Source organism: Diorhabda carinulata, chromosome 7, assembly GCF_026250575.1.
Source record: "Diorhabda carinulata isolate Delta chromosome 7, icDioCari1.1, whole genome shotgun sequence".
Classification (NCBI taxonomy): domain Eukaryota; kingdom Metazoa; phylum Arthropoda; class Insecta; order Coleoptera; family Chrysomelidae; genus Diorhabda; species Diorhabda carinulata.
Genome location: NC_079466.1, coordinates 3,778,259 through 3,792,736, shown reverse-complemented (window position 1 = coordinate 3,792,736; position 14,478 = coordinate 3,778,259). Strand labels below are relative to the sequence as shown.

At 30.4% G+C, this 14,478-nt stretch overlaps 1 protein-coding gene across 4 annotated transcripts in view; it reads left to right on the top strand.

Moving 5' to 3' along the window:
- LOC130896201 (homeotic protein ultrabithorax) overlaps positions 1–14,478 on the top strand; it is a 376,840-nt gene that overhangs the window by 244,264 nt on the left and 118,098 nt on the right. The gene's annotated exons all lie outside the window — the stretch shown is intronic.

Genomic DNA, 14,478 nt, shown 5'->3' with positions numbered 1-14,478 from the left:
AGATAAAAATAAATAAATACACTTCAGTTTTTATATTTTTTATAATAGAGTATAAGAAAAGTGTAGATTAATATTTAAACCAGATTTCAACCGCCATAATCTGTATTTGTAACTTCAATTGTAAAATGGAAGATTAATTTTTGTGTTGAGAAGTTTCAGCTTGAGGATCATTGTCATTGGACTTAGTTATCGTAACTATAGCAATAGCACGTTTGTCGATATTTAAAAATACATTTTAAATTGCTTAGTACAATTCAATTGCTGTCCTAAAATTGTACCTTTTCTTTAATTTGCACGTAATAGTGATTTTGAGAATAATTCATTAAACAAACAACTGCATTAAAAGTTGTTTAACCTCAATTTTAAGGTTATGTGACTGTTAAACAAATAAACTAGAAACCATTCGAAAGATAAAGAAATATTGAAATTAACATATAATTGTGTTAACGTCACGTAATCACTTAACAAGTTCGGTATAAAAAATAAGATGAAAATTACAATTTTTGCATAAGAAACTCTATTTCCAGCTGCCACTAACATTTATGATGTAAAATAACCAACACAACATCACGATGAAATGTGTGAAGGCCGTTAACAACTTGTCATGTGTTTGAAAACATCGATGTTGCGCTTGAACTGATTAAACTAGTGACATCTTTGGTTATTACTTAAATACCATTAAACGGTACACAACTATTAGTTTGTAATAAGTTATCAAGGAAACGCGGACAACATCAACGAAGAGGCAAATCGTTTTTCTTACCATCTTTCACACCGCTGCTGAAACTAATGAATTTGTGATCAAATCGAGTTGATGGTCCATCCAGCATAAAACTCTGAGTTCAAGTGGAAATAATGCTTCGAAAATTGATTCATACACATGTATAATTTTTAATGGTCAATATTTTGAAAATCAATAGAATGAGTTTCGTTCATAGATACTTGTTCTTACATAGTTCCATGACTTATGTGTGAGGTGTGAGGACAGAAAATTTAAATGTCGCAATAAATTATGAAATACTGTCGGAGTCAAAGTCAAAATTCTCTTTTTTAATTTTTCACGTGTAGTTACTTCCCAACCTTCAGCCTTTCAAATTTCGCCAAAAACGTTCGATTGGCTTTAGTAGCGGCACATTCAGAACTTTCCTAGATTTCTCAATAAACAGAATATTGAACTCTGCAAAAAGTCTTTTGCATAATGCGCCGTTTCCATATCACACCGTAATCCTTCAGGAATTGCCTTAATCTAGATCTAGCACACACTTTTTCATATATTTTGGTGGTTACAAATTTCCAAGATAAAAATATGCTGAAGAACTACCACGAGCAGATAGCACCAATCACATCAACACTTTCGAGTTGAACTATAATTTTTGTCCAATTTTCGTAAACTGAGTCCCAGTTTGCCGTAACCAAAGCTTCTCTATTCTATTTTGGCATTTTTTTGCCTTTCTGTCTGACTTTTTTCCAATCGAAATACCTGTCGCGACACGCCGACAGATATCGTGAATTGTTTGTTTAGCTATTCTCATTCTCTCGATTTTGATCATGAATCTTGGCAATTATTCCACATCGTCGTTCTCTTCTGCCAAATTACGAAAAACGATTAATAATATTGTCAGTCGAGGCCTACTTTACTTGCTAAAATGTACGGATTTTTTGTCCCCGCACCCTTATTCGTTTTAGTTGACTCATTTACAACAAAACATAACTACAAAAAAATGATAAAAACTTAAATTAAAGTTGTTTTATTCTGTACGAGTTCAATTAAACAAACTTACAGTTACATTATGTTTGGAGACCGTAAAAAATTGTGTTGAGGTATTTCAAATAATCAGTTTTCATACGATTGATTTTGAGGATGAAGCTGGTTCTAATTATTTTTTATCCTTAGATTCATCATTAAATTAAAAGTTGATGATTAATTAAAAGTTGACGTTGATCGATTGATCAAAAAGAATGGTTTCCTTGTGAATTTTAGGCTACTCTTTTCAACTAGGGAATCGCTTCTTTCAACATCAGAATAAGTATTTGGTACACACTGTAGAAAATTGAATAAGATGTATTGAGAATATTTGCTAATGGTCTATTCATCTTAGGATGCTTCAATGTTGTATGATGTAATGTAATGTAATGATATTAATTACATTTTGTCGTCTAATGCTCCAGATTCAATGTGTACCTACTTCATTTTTCGAATTTCCTCCTTTGAAGCAAGGTAATCAAATTTTTAGAGTATTCGAATCCATATGCATAATTTGATAGAAGACGTTGCGTCTGCTCTTCATTAAAATCTATTATTAGTGTTAAGATTAGCAAAATACACAGTTTGAAGAGAACAGAAGGAATAAATTTATAAGAAGAAAGAAATTGATAATTTTCAGCACTCCTTAAATGGAAAACTTTCAAGTAGACATGGAAATTATGTTATATCCAGTAGAAAATTAATTCACAAAATATAAAGTGAAATCATCAGCCTAACAATGATTTCATGTCCAAAAATCAAATAAAACCAGTAAATTTTTGACAATGAATTATTACAATTGAACAAATTTGGTATTTTCTATTATTGAAATGAAACTTTCTTTTTTGATTTTTAGTCTTATTACCCGGATATTCTATATTGACAATAAATATGAACTTTTGAAGTTGATTTTGAGAATATTACGATTTACTGCCAAACACAAAGTTTATTAACAAATTATGAGTCACGCAATGGCTTCACAAAATCAAACTGGAATTCATAATTCGTTTATCCAGCTAAATAACATTATTAATAAATCATGACTTCCAAAACTCAACGTTATTAATCATACTTGTATTTATTGCCTGTTCTGAGTTTTGAATTATGATATGGTCAGATGAGTTATCTCTATGGCGTCCTTGACTAGTTAGACCAGATCAGTGTGGTGACCAAAAGAAGTTAAATCAAATGCGCTATTTGGAATAGAATTGTTTTACGCATTTTAATTGATAGGATTTTTTATATAAAAATAAAATGTTATAGGTAATACCGAAGAAATTTTTTGTAAAGCCATTCCATTCAACTTCCAGTTACTATTTATATCTATTGATGATATTTATATTTATGGATGCAAACGAGTTGTATCAAAAATTTGTTCTTCCATGTTCTCTCGTGATTATTACTTATTATTTTCCAATTTTCGGTATTCTCAATGGCTAATATTTGTAACTGTAGCTTTTTGTGAACTGTTTGAATATACATTTTAGAAAGACTTTTATTCAACAATGATGAATTTTGTTTGGTATCAGAGAATGATCATGATAAGTTATAAATTTTTTTTTCATTTGTTTCCACTTATTTGATGTTGTTTCATAATTCTTTGACAGCAAGTTTATTTTCAATAACATTAAATATTTATATAATTCGGTTTCTTTTTGTAAATGAAGTTGTTATGAGGTTTCATGATTCCCAGTTTTTAGTTGAATAGTCACAAATGAATAGATAGAAATTTTGCTATCGAACAACAAGCATAAGGAATCTTTGAATGCTTCCGTTTTAGTCTGTCTCATTCATCAAATGCGCATAAAACAACGAAAATAATATTTTCAATATATTATATTTCACGTGCTTCATTTTTCTGTGTGTTGAAAATTCTGACTTTTTAATATTCAACTAGAATAAATGTTTTCAACTGCAATCAGTGTTTCTTATAAGTAGAATTCCCTAGTGGAAATTAATTTCAGCAGTTTTAACTAGTAAATTTTACTATTTTCTAGTCAAAACTAACATTTTGTAGTGAAAAAAGTGAAAAACTTGTTTTAACACCGAAGACCCTAGTCAATACTAATTTTGACAAGTAAAAACTGATTACGGATTTTAACTTTAACAGATATGATTGAATTTATGGGTAGTAATTATCACTTATAATAGCGAATGAATCGATTTATATCTACAATCTTGGCTGATTCTTCCATATTTCCAATAACTGTTTCATTATCATATTTTTCAAACTGTTACTTAATGAACGTAGTAATAAAGTCAACTATATGAATAAAGACGAAAAAGAATATGTGAGATTTTATTTTAAAATTGTTTCAGACACACATACAATATGTAGATATGTATATTCACATATTTCCAAGGGTTTTAAAATGTTTTATTTGCAGGAAATACTACAATTTCACATCATACGTGAATAAAATTTCTCACAATATAATTCGTATCGTGAATTAAACATTTCTTATTCTATGGTAAACAATTAGTTCGTTTCTACTGGTGGTTGTTTAAAATGTCTTTAGTTCCACCGCTGGTGAAGAAACAGATCCCAGGTGTAAAGTGGCTTAGCAGGTTAAACACCCATTAAACTTCCATTAAAAATTCACGTTACAAGTTTGAATATTTAAATTTTTTAATAAAATATGAATATTTAATGAAAAATCGTAGGTATGCTTTTCAACTTTTCCGACATATAAAAATCTGATTTTGAAAAAAGATATGATTTTTTCTACTTTAATTACATAAAACGTAGCAACGATTGTATTAAACATGGGCGGCATAGAGAAGGAACTTAAAAGGGAGTCAAAGCAAGAAAGAAGTTATAGAGGAATTATAAGTTATACCTATAATAATAAATGGAAAAGAACACGAATTATTAGAGTGTTACAAATCTAGAAAGAAGATAAATTGTTTTTGAAACATATTCACCTTGACCTAGACTTACTAAACTATTCTTTCGTGAACGTTAGTAAGAATATTAGCTCTAAAATATCTTCAAGTCGTGATGCTCTATCTTAAAAGAATCACTGGCAGTCTCTTTCTTAGACGTGTAGATAGATCTGAGCTAGAGCAAACCATACAGCTTATACAAAACACTACTTCCTGCGGTATCGTTGGCTTATCAGCTGGGTTGAATTCAAATTTTCCAGAAGTAATGATTAACGTTTCATGTTCTGTAATACTCTAAAAAAAGGCTTTTCCATATATGTCATTTCGCTAATGCCTTCTATTCTTTTGATCATGAAATTCTGATTAACAAGCATCCGAGGTGTTCCTTTATAATGGTTTATATCTTACCCTGAGTGTAAAAAACAACTGTAATGGTAAAGTTTCGAGTAATTTGCCAGGTGACAGCGGTTTACCCCAGGGTCCAATTCTCAGCTACCTTCAGAATAAAAAGTAACAAATACATTTAATAAGTTCCGGAGACTGGCATAAATCAATATTCACTATGGATTAAGATATTAATATAGTATTTTGATTATTATTAAGCCAAATTTTTATTTTATATTATCTAATTTAAAATTGTGTCGCTTTGTCCATAAAATTGTAGAATTTTCTTGTGACACTAAACTCCGAAGACTATAAATGAAAGAAAAATTCATATAAAACCATAAATTATTCACCAAAGCTTTGTAACATCACAAATAAGTTTTTCAAAGTTGTCTTGCAAGAAATTCAACAATATATACACGTTGTTTTGAAGATCTTTTGAAGATTTAGAAGCGTTGTCCTAGGAAAATATTCAGTCCTGGAAAAAATTGAAAGTCGCTATGTACTAAATCAGGACTGTCGGACAGATAATCAAATATCACTCGGTAAAATGGGAGCGAATGGATGTGCGATGTCATATATTTCAAAACTCAGCATTTCTCTTGGTTTGTTTTGAATGGCTTTCCGAAAACGTCTTTTAAAGTTATGCAAATAGCTGAGGAAGAATAATAGCAGCCATGTTCAAAAAGCGCTGACTGATGCCTTCATGTCGTTAATGCGGAATGTGTATTGAGAGAGTTGCGCAGTAGCATCATCAGTAGCAACTATACCCAAGGATCGAAAGTAAAAAAATGGCCTGCATATATTAAATTCACTTTTTTTATTGTGATAATATAATTGTGCAATCTTAAACTGTTCTTCCAAAACCGATTTTAGGTTAGATTCAATTGACCCACTCCACAAGAAAATGTTTTGCCGACATACGCTTTCCATATGGCTGACATACAGTAGTTATGTGTACTCTTCGATTATGATGTGTTCTCATGAAATTTTATTTTCGGAGAGTGTGGATGATAAATTATTCCAACCATTCAGGAATAATAACGCTTCTATCAAGCTGCTGGGGATCTGCGTTTTGGGATGTATGATTTTAACTAGTTCTTAATAATTTGCAATATAAACATAAGTTTAACTTTTTGATACTAATAGCAATTAAAAGTTCTTTTCAATGTACAAAACAATTGGATGTGAATGTTGACTATTATATATCAATGAGACCTTAAGAAATCAATTGAGATTGAACATTTCTTTAGATTTCTTCTATTCACATATTTTTGTGTTTCATAAATGACAGAAAATATGGAAAAACTACCTGTGTATACATGAGTGGTCTCTATTGAGTACAATATTTGACAATGTCTTAATTTTCACTTGAGCTATATGTATTGATGTGTAGAAAGAGCATCAAAGCCATCGTCGGTACATTGAGGCATGTTGATAATGATACTAATGCTATTTTTGATGTAGAATATATCAATATTATTTTATTGTTTGGGATGTAGAAGACTTTCGCGATATCCAAGATGTCCTACCCATTAATTCTAGTTTTGAAAGATGCTCTAAGAATTAATGTAATCAACCTAGAAAGGATATTCCTCTGATAAAGATGGAGGAATATTTGATCTGGTTCAAAGCCGACTTTACTGCGGGAAAGCTCAAGAAGAAAATCTACACAGCTACCATTTTTATGTCCATAAAAGGGATATATTTAAACCTCTTCAATTTAACGATAAATGTATATAGAGCAATAGAAATAATTACTCCACATCGAGTATTTAACTAGATAAATTGTTGTTATTTATGAAGTTAATCTATATGGCATCTTTTCGTTGTGTATGAATTTCAATGAAATATTCGTACAATGTTTAATATTAACAAAGAAGAATCATTCTTAGTCTTGGTTCTCACAGTATTTGAAAAATAGAATTGAACATAGTCAACAGGATACAGGATTCATTCTATTGAAAAGTATAGTTTAATATTATTTCGTTTCCGATAGATAGAATGGCATAATTTCGTACTTTGGGACCAAGTGGAGTTTATGAATTCTAATTTATTTTATATTTTAATGAACGGTAGAAAAAATGAGATTGTTCACTATTATGATTATCAGTTTTTATAGCTTCGATGAGAATATATAATTGATGATAACTTGTAAAAAAGACTAAATGTCTTATTATTCTGTTATGTCGAAGATGTAGTTTACAATGAAGTCGTTTTGACAATTTATCGAATAGAACAATATAGACAGATGAATCTGTATCATTGAATAAACTTTCTAAAACTAACTCAAGCGTGATAAATAATAACCAACTCGAAAAATATTTCAAAAAGTTTCCTTTCTTTCATGCGAAGCAATAAATTTCCTTCAACTGCCATCATGTATTACAAGCTACTATGTGAACTGAACTTGAGTAACACAATGGAATTGAAATTTCCAGTTATATGTTTGTACAACTGGGGTTTGTTGTTTTGCGAAAATAACTCTTTTACAAAACATTTCAGTAGAACCAATTTAGACGAATAAAACTAATTCCATGAGTAACCAGCGCCGCAACAGAATTCAATTTTGTTGAAACTACTAGAGTAAATATAAAACTTCAACTGTTTGACAATGTGTTTTAAGAATGTACTAATTTGGTAACATACAATTGAAACAAAAATTAAGGAGCTAAACTTGAAGATATAATTTGTAGAACATCATTATTTGGTGGATAATAATGCGTATACGGAAAAGATGTCTGAAACCAAAAAGTATACATCGCAACACATTTTTCCGTCTCACAGGCCTAGCTAGGACTAAACTACAATCATAAACACCGAGAAATAATCATTTGAAGAATAATAAAAAAAACAACCGGTAGTCTTTGATAAAATACAAATATGCGCTCGTATAAAGTGAACAAATAACGGACAACATTATTTTGATGATTTTTGGGACCGTTTCAACCGTACCTTGACAATATAAATGAGGAATTTGTTAAAGTGTATTATTTACGAATTTAATGAATTTTGGAGTGGGTAAAAACTTTTGTCCGGTACTGTACGTTTTCGCTCGAATAGATTAAACTCTTATTTTTCCTTTTTCATTTAATTTAGATTCTATATAACTACCGTTAAAGGGTCTAAGGTACTACCATGAGTATATACATTCACATTTTTCCATATTAAAACTGAATTAATAATTATTTATTGAAAAATTTGAACTATGGCAATGATACATATATACATTCCACCAAGCAATATACTGATTAATATATTGGAGATTCGCTCAAATTTCATAGGAAATATAAATAAGAAAGCCTTTTAAATGGAATGGAATTTTTATCAGCAGATTTATTGGCATCCTATCCATTATGGATTTTCTCTGATTGGATTCATGATTTCTGAGATTGTTTCTTTCCTTTAATTTACCAAACAACCATGAAAGATGTATCTATCCAATCTCATAAGTAAACTACACAATCACTCTTTCTTCTGCGTCATTGTTTTTGCTCATATTCCATTTCAGACTTGCCTACTAAATTTTGTTCTTAACTCGAGGGTAGGAAACTTTTTGTCAGAGAAAAGTTATATAATCCCGATATTCCGGAAGTTATTTAACCTCATCTGTTTATTCGCTTATTCGGCAGAGACCATTAATCTTCTCAGGCATTCTGCTCGCTGTTTCGATTTATGAGCGAGTTTTAATTGGGCCCCTCTCTCCACTCAGCTCAGACCCCACAATTTGTTTCAGGGCCACCCTACGCAATTCTTTAGTAAGTTCAGTGAAACTCAAAAATGGGGTGACATATCATTCGGCCAGCGAGGTAATTCTTACACCCTTCTTCGTATTTTTCTCAGTGAATACACTCATAAAAATTATTTCAAAGAAACGCTACATATTTTCAAAATAAATCACAGCATTTAAAAGCAATATTTCCAATTTCAAATTGTTCGTCTTATGTAACAAATATGATTTTTTTCAAATGAATTGATAGTTTTTTCAATTTGAGGTACTTTATCCGAATCTAAGTATATTTACATATACACGTTCGTTTCCCCTATATACCTGCTCTCTATTAAAAACGTATATAATTAAATTAGATGCATTATGCTTCTCAAGAATACACTCAAAAATACGGAATTATTTTCGAATAATTCTTTAAACTAGGTATTTTCTCTTTTTCGTATATAATACCGTATCTGACTTGATAAATTCTTTTATTATTCTGTTTTCTTCATTTGCTTTTCCTATTTTCAAGTTCTGTATAGCTTCTTCCTCGTCTTTTTTCTAATATCTTGTTGTTTTCAGTTTCTTCTTACTTTGTATTTTTCTTTCACTTTAGAGAGCTCAATATTAATTAAGCTCGAGCAGGCTATTTCAATATATTTTTCAATCCAATACAATTTACTCTGTTCACTTCACACAAAGCTGAGTGTGTACAATAAGAGAAAGTTACGCTGTCTTAATTCTTCCTACAAAACAAAACTAACAAACAACCAGGATATTTGTACACAAGAGTTACCAATAGAAAAAATATCCACAACTTAAATTTTAGGCAGAGACATGTAATAATATATCACCGTTCCCTTAGAGCAACGTAGAATGATCAATTCCAAATATTACTCCAGCATTTGGTTACCAAATTTATTAGAAAAGTCAAGAAAACCAATCGCAAGAAACGAATAATTGCGAGGTCTCACACTTCAATTCAAACAAAAACATTTTCCAACAGTCAACACATCGAATTCATAGGTATAGTTCTTGTTTGGTACCTTTCTATTCCATCTAGTTCTACGGAGGTCGAAAATAAATTGCGAGGTTCACGTTTCTCTACACATAAACAATAACGCCATAAAGCCATTAAAGCCATATCCAATCGTAAATACTTTTTTATTTGTCTATTTCAAAACTTGAGAAGCAGCAGTTATATGATATTTATTTACAGCAGCTGTACCAATATTCGGTTATTGATAATAATTCTGAAAACTTGAGTTTGAGCATTCTGAAATTGTTTGCAAGAAAATTTTTGTCTGTTTAAAAATGGGAAAGACGAGATCTCTTTCTCCCTTTTTCATCTTCTTCTCTAACTCGGTATGCAACAGTAAGTGGAAGTAATATTACTTCCACGACATGCCTAAGTTATTTATGAGACGGTAAATTTGAGGGTGTGCGTTTGTGTTAAATTGGATAACAGCCCAATGCGAACCCCTTAGAAAATGCTGCTGCCTATGTTCATAAAAATATGTAATAACAGTTGAATTATTGTCTTTCCTTATCCTTAGACAAATCGTGCTAGAAATTTTAAAAACGTGTACTCTCTCACAAAACTACTACTAAGCAAATGATTCGATGTTATTAATGAAATAGACAACAAAAATTGTTTCATTCACTAACTTCAAAGCATGTAACAATTCCAGAATGAAGAAAACTATTGATACAATAGATTGTAAAATGGGATTGAATCTAGAGATTACATTTCTATGAAAATGGGAATACTGGTATATGCAGAAAGACCATTTTATACAGTAGGGGCTTCAACGAAAGTAAAGTGAAACTGGATGAGAAAAACCATAATTTCTTATGAAAATTTCAATAAAGATATGGAAGTTGAACAAAAATTTTTAAGCGGAATAACAGCTGAAGCACTACGAAAATTCACAGATCGTCGTAAGACTTTAAAAACGACTAAAAGGCGATATCCATATCTTTTCCTAAGGGGTGTAATGAAGGTAAAAAATGCAAATTTATTTATTTCTCAAATCTACAAGAGTTGAATCCAGGTCATGAGAATTTGATGAAATATATTAGAAGTAAAAATAATATTTACCAATTTTATCGCAACAAATATTCGGCATCAATTCGCATTACTTCAACAAGTCTGGTTTAATTGGTGTATGACATAAGATTTAGGAAAAATCTAAGAGAGGCTACCTGCGCATAGCTTCTTGATTTTAGAAAAGTATTCGATACTATTGATCATAATATGTTTTTAACTAAATTAAATTATTTTGTCTTTTCTAAAACAGCTACCGACTTTTTTAGATCATATCCCCAAAACAGATTTCATTGCGATTTAATTAGAAATAATGAGGTGGTAGACAAATCTATATATTTCCCACTCAATACGGGAGTGGCCTAAGGTCTAAGGTTCCATTTTAGGTCCTTCAATATTTTCTTTATATATAGCAGATACGAAAAACTGTCAAAGCTACTCCAATACACCGTATGCAAATGATTCACAATTATACATTTCTTTTTCAAAATTCGACATTCCAGTTATTTAGGATCGATTTAGTGACGACCTGGCTAACAAAACATGTTTAATTCACTTCATCGAGATCACATAACTCCCCAGTTTGACAGAAATTCTATTCTAAACATGAAGAATCATAGGAAACATATTTAACTTAATTTATAGAATAATAAAAAGCGGTCAACCTTCTTATTGGTTTAATTATTAATAATCATCCTTACAATCTAGAAATGTTAACCTTTATAGAGTACAACATCGCAAGGCTAGCTTCAAAAATTTTTTTGTCTACTTCTGTTCAATATGAAATAGGTTACCGGAAAAGTATAAAAACTCCTTATTTAAATCTATTGTTGTGGAAGTAGAGAAGTATTTATCAAGTAAGTAAATGAGGCAATAACACTTGAACAAATAAAAGGTTACCTTAGAGGAAAAATTAGTCTGCTGGTGTTGCTCGCGTTAGAGTTCTGGTTCTATGCTAGTTTGCTAGTTTTATTTGCATAATTTCACCTCGCTTGATGTTTTGGAATATTTATTGTATAAGTACAAGTGTCATCTTTGAGCTTTGCTACATATAACCAAATCCTGACTTATGCAATCGGTTTTTTTGACATCTTTCTATTTTTTATTATTTTCTTTAAATAAAACCTTCGGAATTTTGGTAACAAAGATATTAATTTCAAGTAATTTTTCATTAAAGTTATATTTTTTATGATGGTCAGCTATTTTTTCATTCTTAGTTCCTTTTCATGTCCATTTCGTTAAATTATTTTCTTATATGTACTATAATAAATCAGTTATACTTTGAAATCATGGTGAGCTGCCAGTTAATTTATAAAAAAAGTTGAAATAAATGTGTTCGAAAATCTAAAAACTTCCTTTTTGATGCGATTTCCCCAATAACAAGATATATTGTTATTTTCTGAGACAGTGAATAAAAATTAATCGGTATTAGACAAACCGCAGGACGTGCTCGGGCTAAAATAATTGGAACATAATTTTATTTAGTGCTAGCCACTTGGCAAACTAAGTTTGCTACCCCAGAATTGGCAGTTTATATGGGGGTAGTAAAGTTTACGAACACGACGTCGAATAGTCGGGATAGCGGCGCGGCGTGATGTAAACACAATTAGAGAATAGATGTGACTGTTGGGGCACTACATTATTCTATATTGTACACGTATTGGCTTTGTATATTGCAGGACACTGAATACAATAAATATCATTGGTACGGGATATACACACCAGACTGCTCGGAAAATTTGTCACCGAGTATATTAACGGTTTCGATCCACTTGTAAATTTGAAATTATTAACGGTTGGTTAGTCAGTGTATTATTTACCATGTCATAATATAATTACAGATTGTTTGATTAATGTCTCATTACTCTAATTCTAATATACACTACTTCACTAGACATAAGGCACGGGATAATGTGATGAAAATTATCTCAATCTGAACAAGAACGAAATTATATTCATGGATGATTTTTCGATTTTTCTGACACACCAAAAAATACAGTAACAATGGTGACTTTCCAAAAATGCTCAATTATTCTCAGACAAATATATATCAATTGCTATTCTCTAGATTTTGGATAACATGGTCACCCATGTGAACAGCATCTTCTACTATATATGGTCATATGTATCATATATCTATTGTTAATGTGGAGACAGATATTTTTAATCCCATTTGTGGCATTCATATACTTTTGTAAATTCGAATACTACGCATACATATTTGAAAAACGCCCCGACGCTGAATAGTTATATCTTTGATTATAAATTCGATACTATCATCAATACCAATAAAATAGTTTGACCGGTGACGCTCAATCGAAAGATTGATTGATTTACTAATAAATTAGATTTATAAAACTTGTTTGATGTTCAGCAAATAGTTCTATAAAAAAGATAAACTAATTCTGAATTAATTCAGAATCAAATTCTCACTCAAAACAAAGAAAATTACACGCTTTGACTGGAGAATTCTCAACAAAATTCATTAGGCAATCGACGGATCTCGTGAAATCGGGGTTTGATCAGTGCAAAATTCAATTAAGTATGAGAAGATTTTAGTTTGTTAGATTAGATATAATGAACTTACATTTTAAAGTTTAATGATTTTTATTTAAATACTGTCATAATAAAAATAGAAAATTAGTTTTTACACTCACATAGTCAGGCAATATGCACTTGCGATTTGCAAGTTATACCATTTATATTCACATAAAGCTGAAGAGCTTTTTTTGTTGCAATGGCACTTCATAAAGTTTTGGCCCACAATTTTAGGATGTTTTGCGCTGATTTCTTTTACACCCAGCTGAAAGTAGGACACATCTGGATATTGAAAAATATCTCTTTAAATTCTTTCTCTAAAAAGTGTGTTCAAAGTTCCGTGTTCTATATAAACCATTAACTGTTTCATCGTGCACGAAACACAAAACATGTCGGGCATCTTCTTTGGCTCTATCGAAGCTGGGAATTTGTATGTTTATAATTTTTCTAATTAAAGTTGGTGAAAATTTTTGTTTCACTTTAGTTTAAAAAATGCTTTTTCTATAATCATGAGAACAACGCAAGGAACATATAAAACTATTTGCTAAATCTGCCAGTCGCATCTAGGATCGATCTAAATGCGTATTCATATATTATTATTCATATTCATTGTAGTACTTTTATTGTTTGTTGTAATTGATATTTTTATTCTAATTACTTCAAAAATGTATTCAGAATAGTTATTATTATATATGCTTACATTTCTTCCACTATGTAATTTACAACTTATATATTTTAGATATTTACATAAAATATTTGGTGACCTATGTCATATTACCATAAATTCTTCCTTGTCACCATATTGTAGTCTTGTTTTTAATTATTAGTTTTATTTAATCATTCATTTCAAACTCAATTACTTTTACAATTACTATCTATTAGGTGTGTTGTTTTTCTGCTCTCGTCGTTCTAATTTTGTTACAGAGTGAATTATTTCTTAAAATCGTGTAAAATATTCTGATCTATGCACCAATCTGGTATTTAATGTAAATACTGCATTCCCTCGTTCACAACCATTACTCGCGCTTTAACTGAATTTTATCCAATTGAAAAGTTTCATCGATTTTAAACTTAATTAAACTGACAAGTCATTTTTCTGCAACAAAGCCTTGGAATTGCGGAAATTCGTATACAAGTTTTAATTCACTAGAAAGAAAATGTACGATT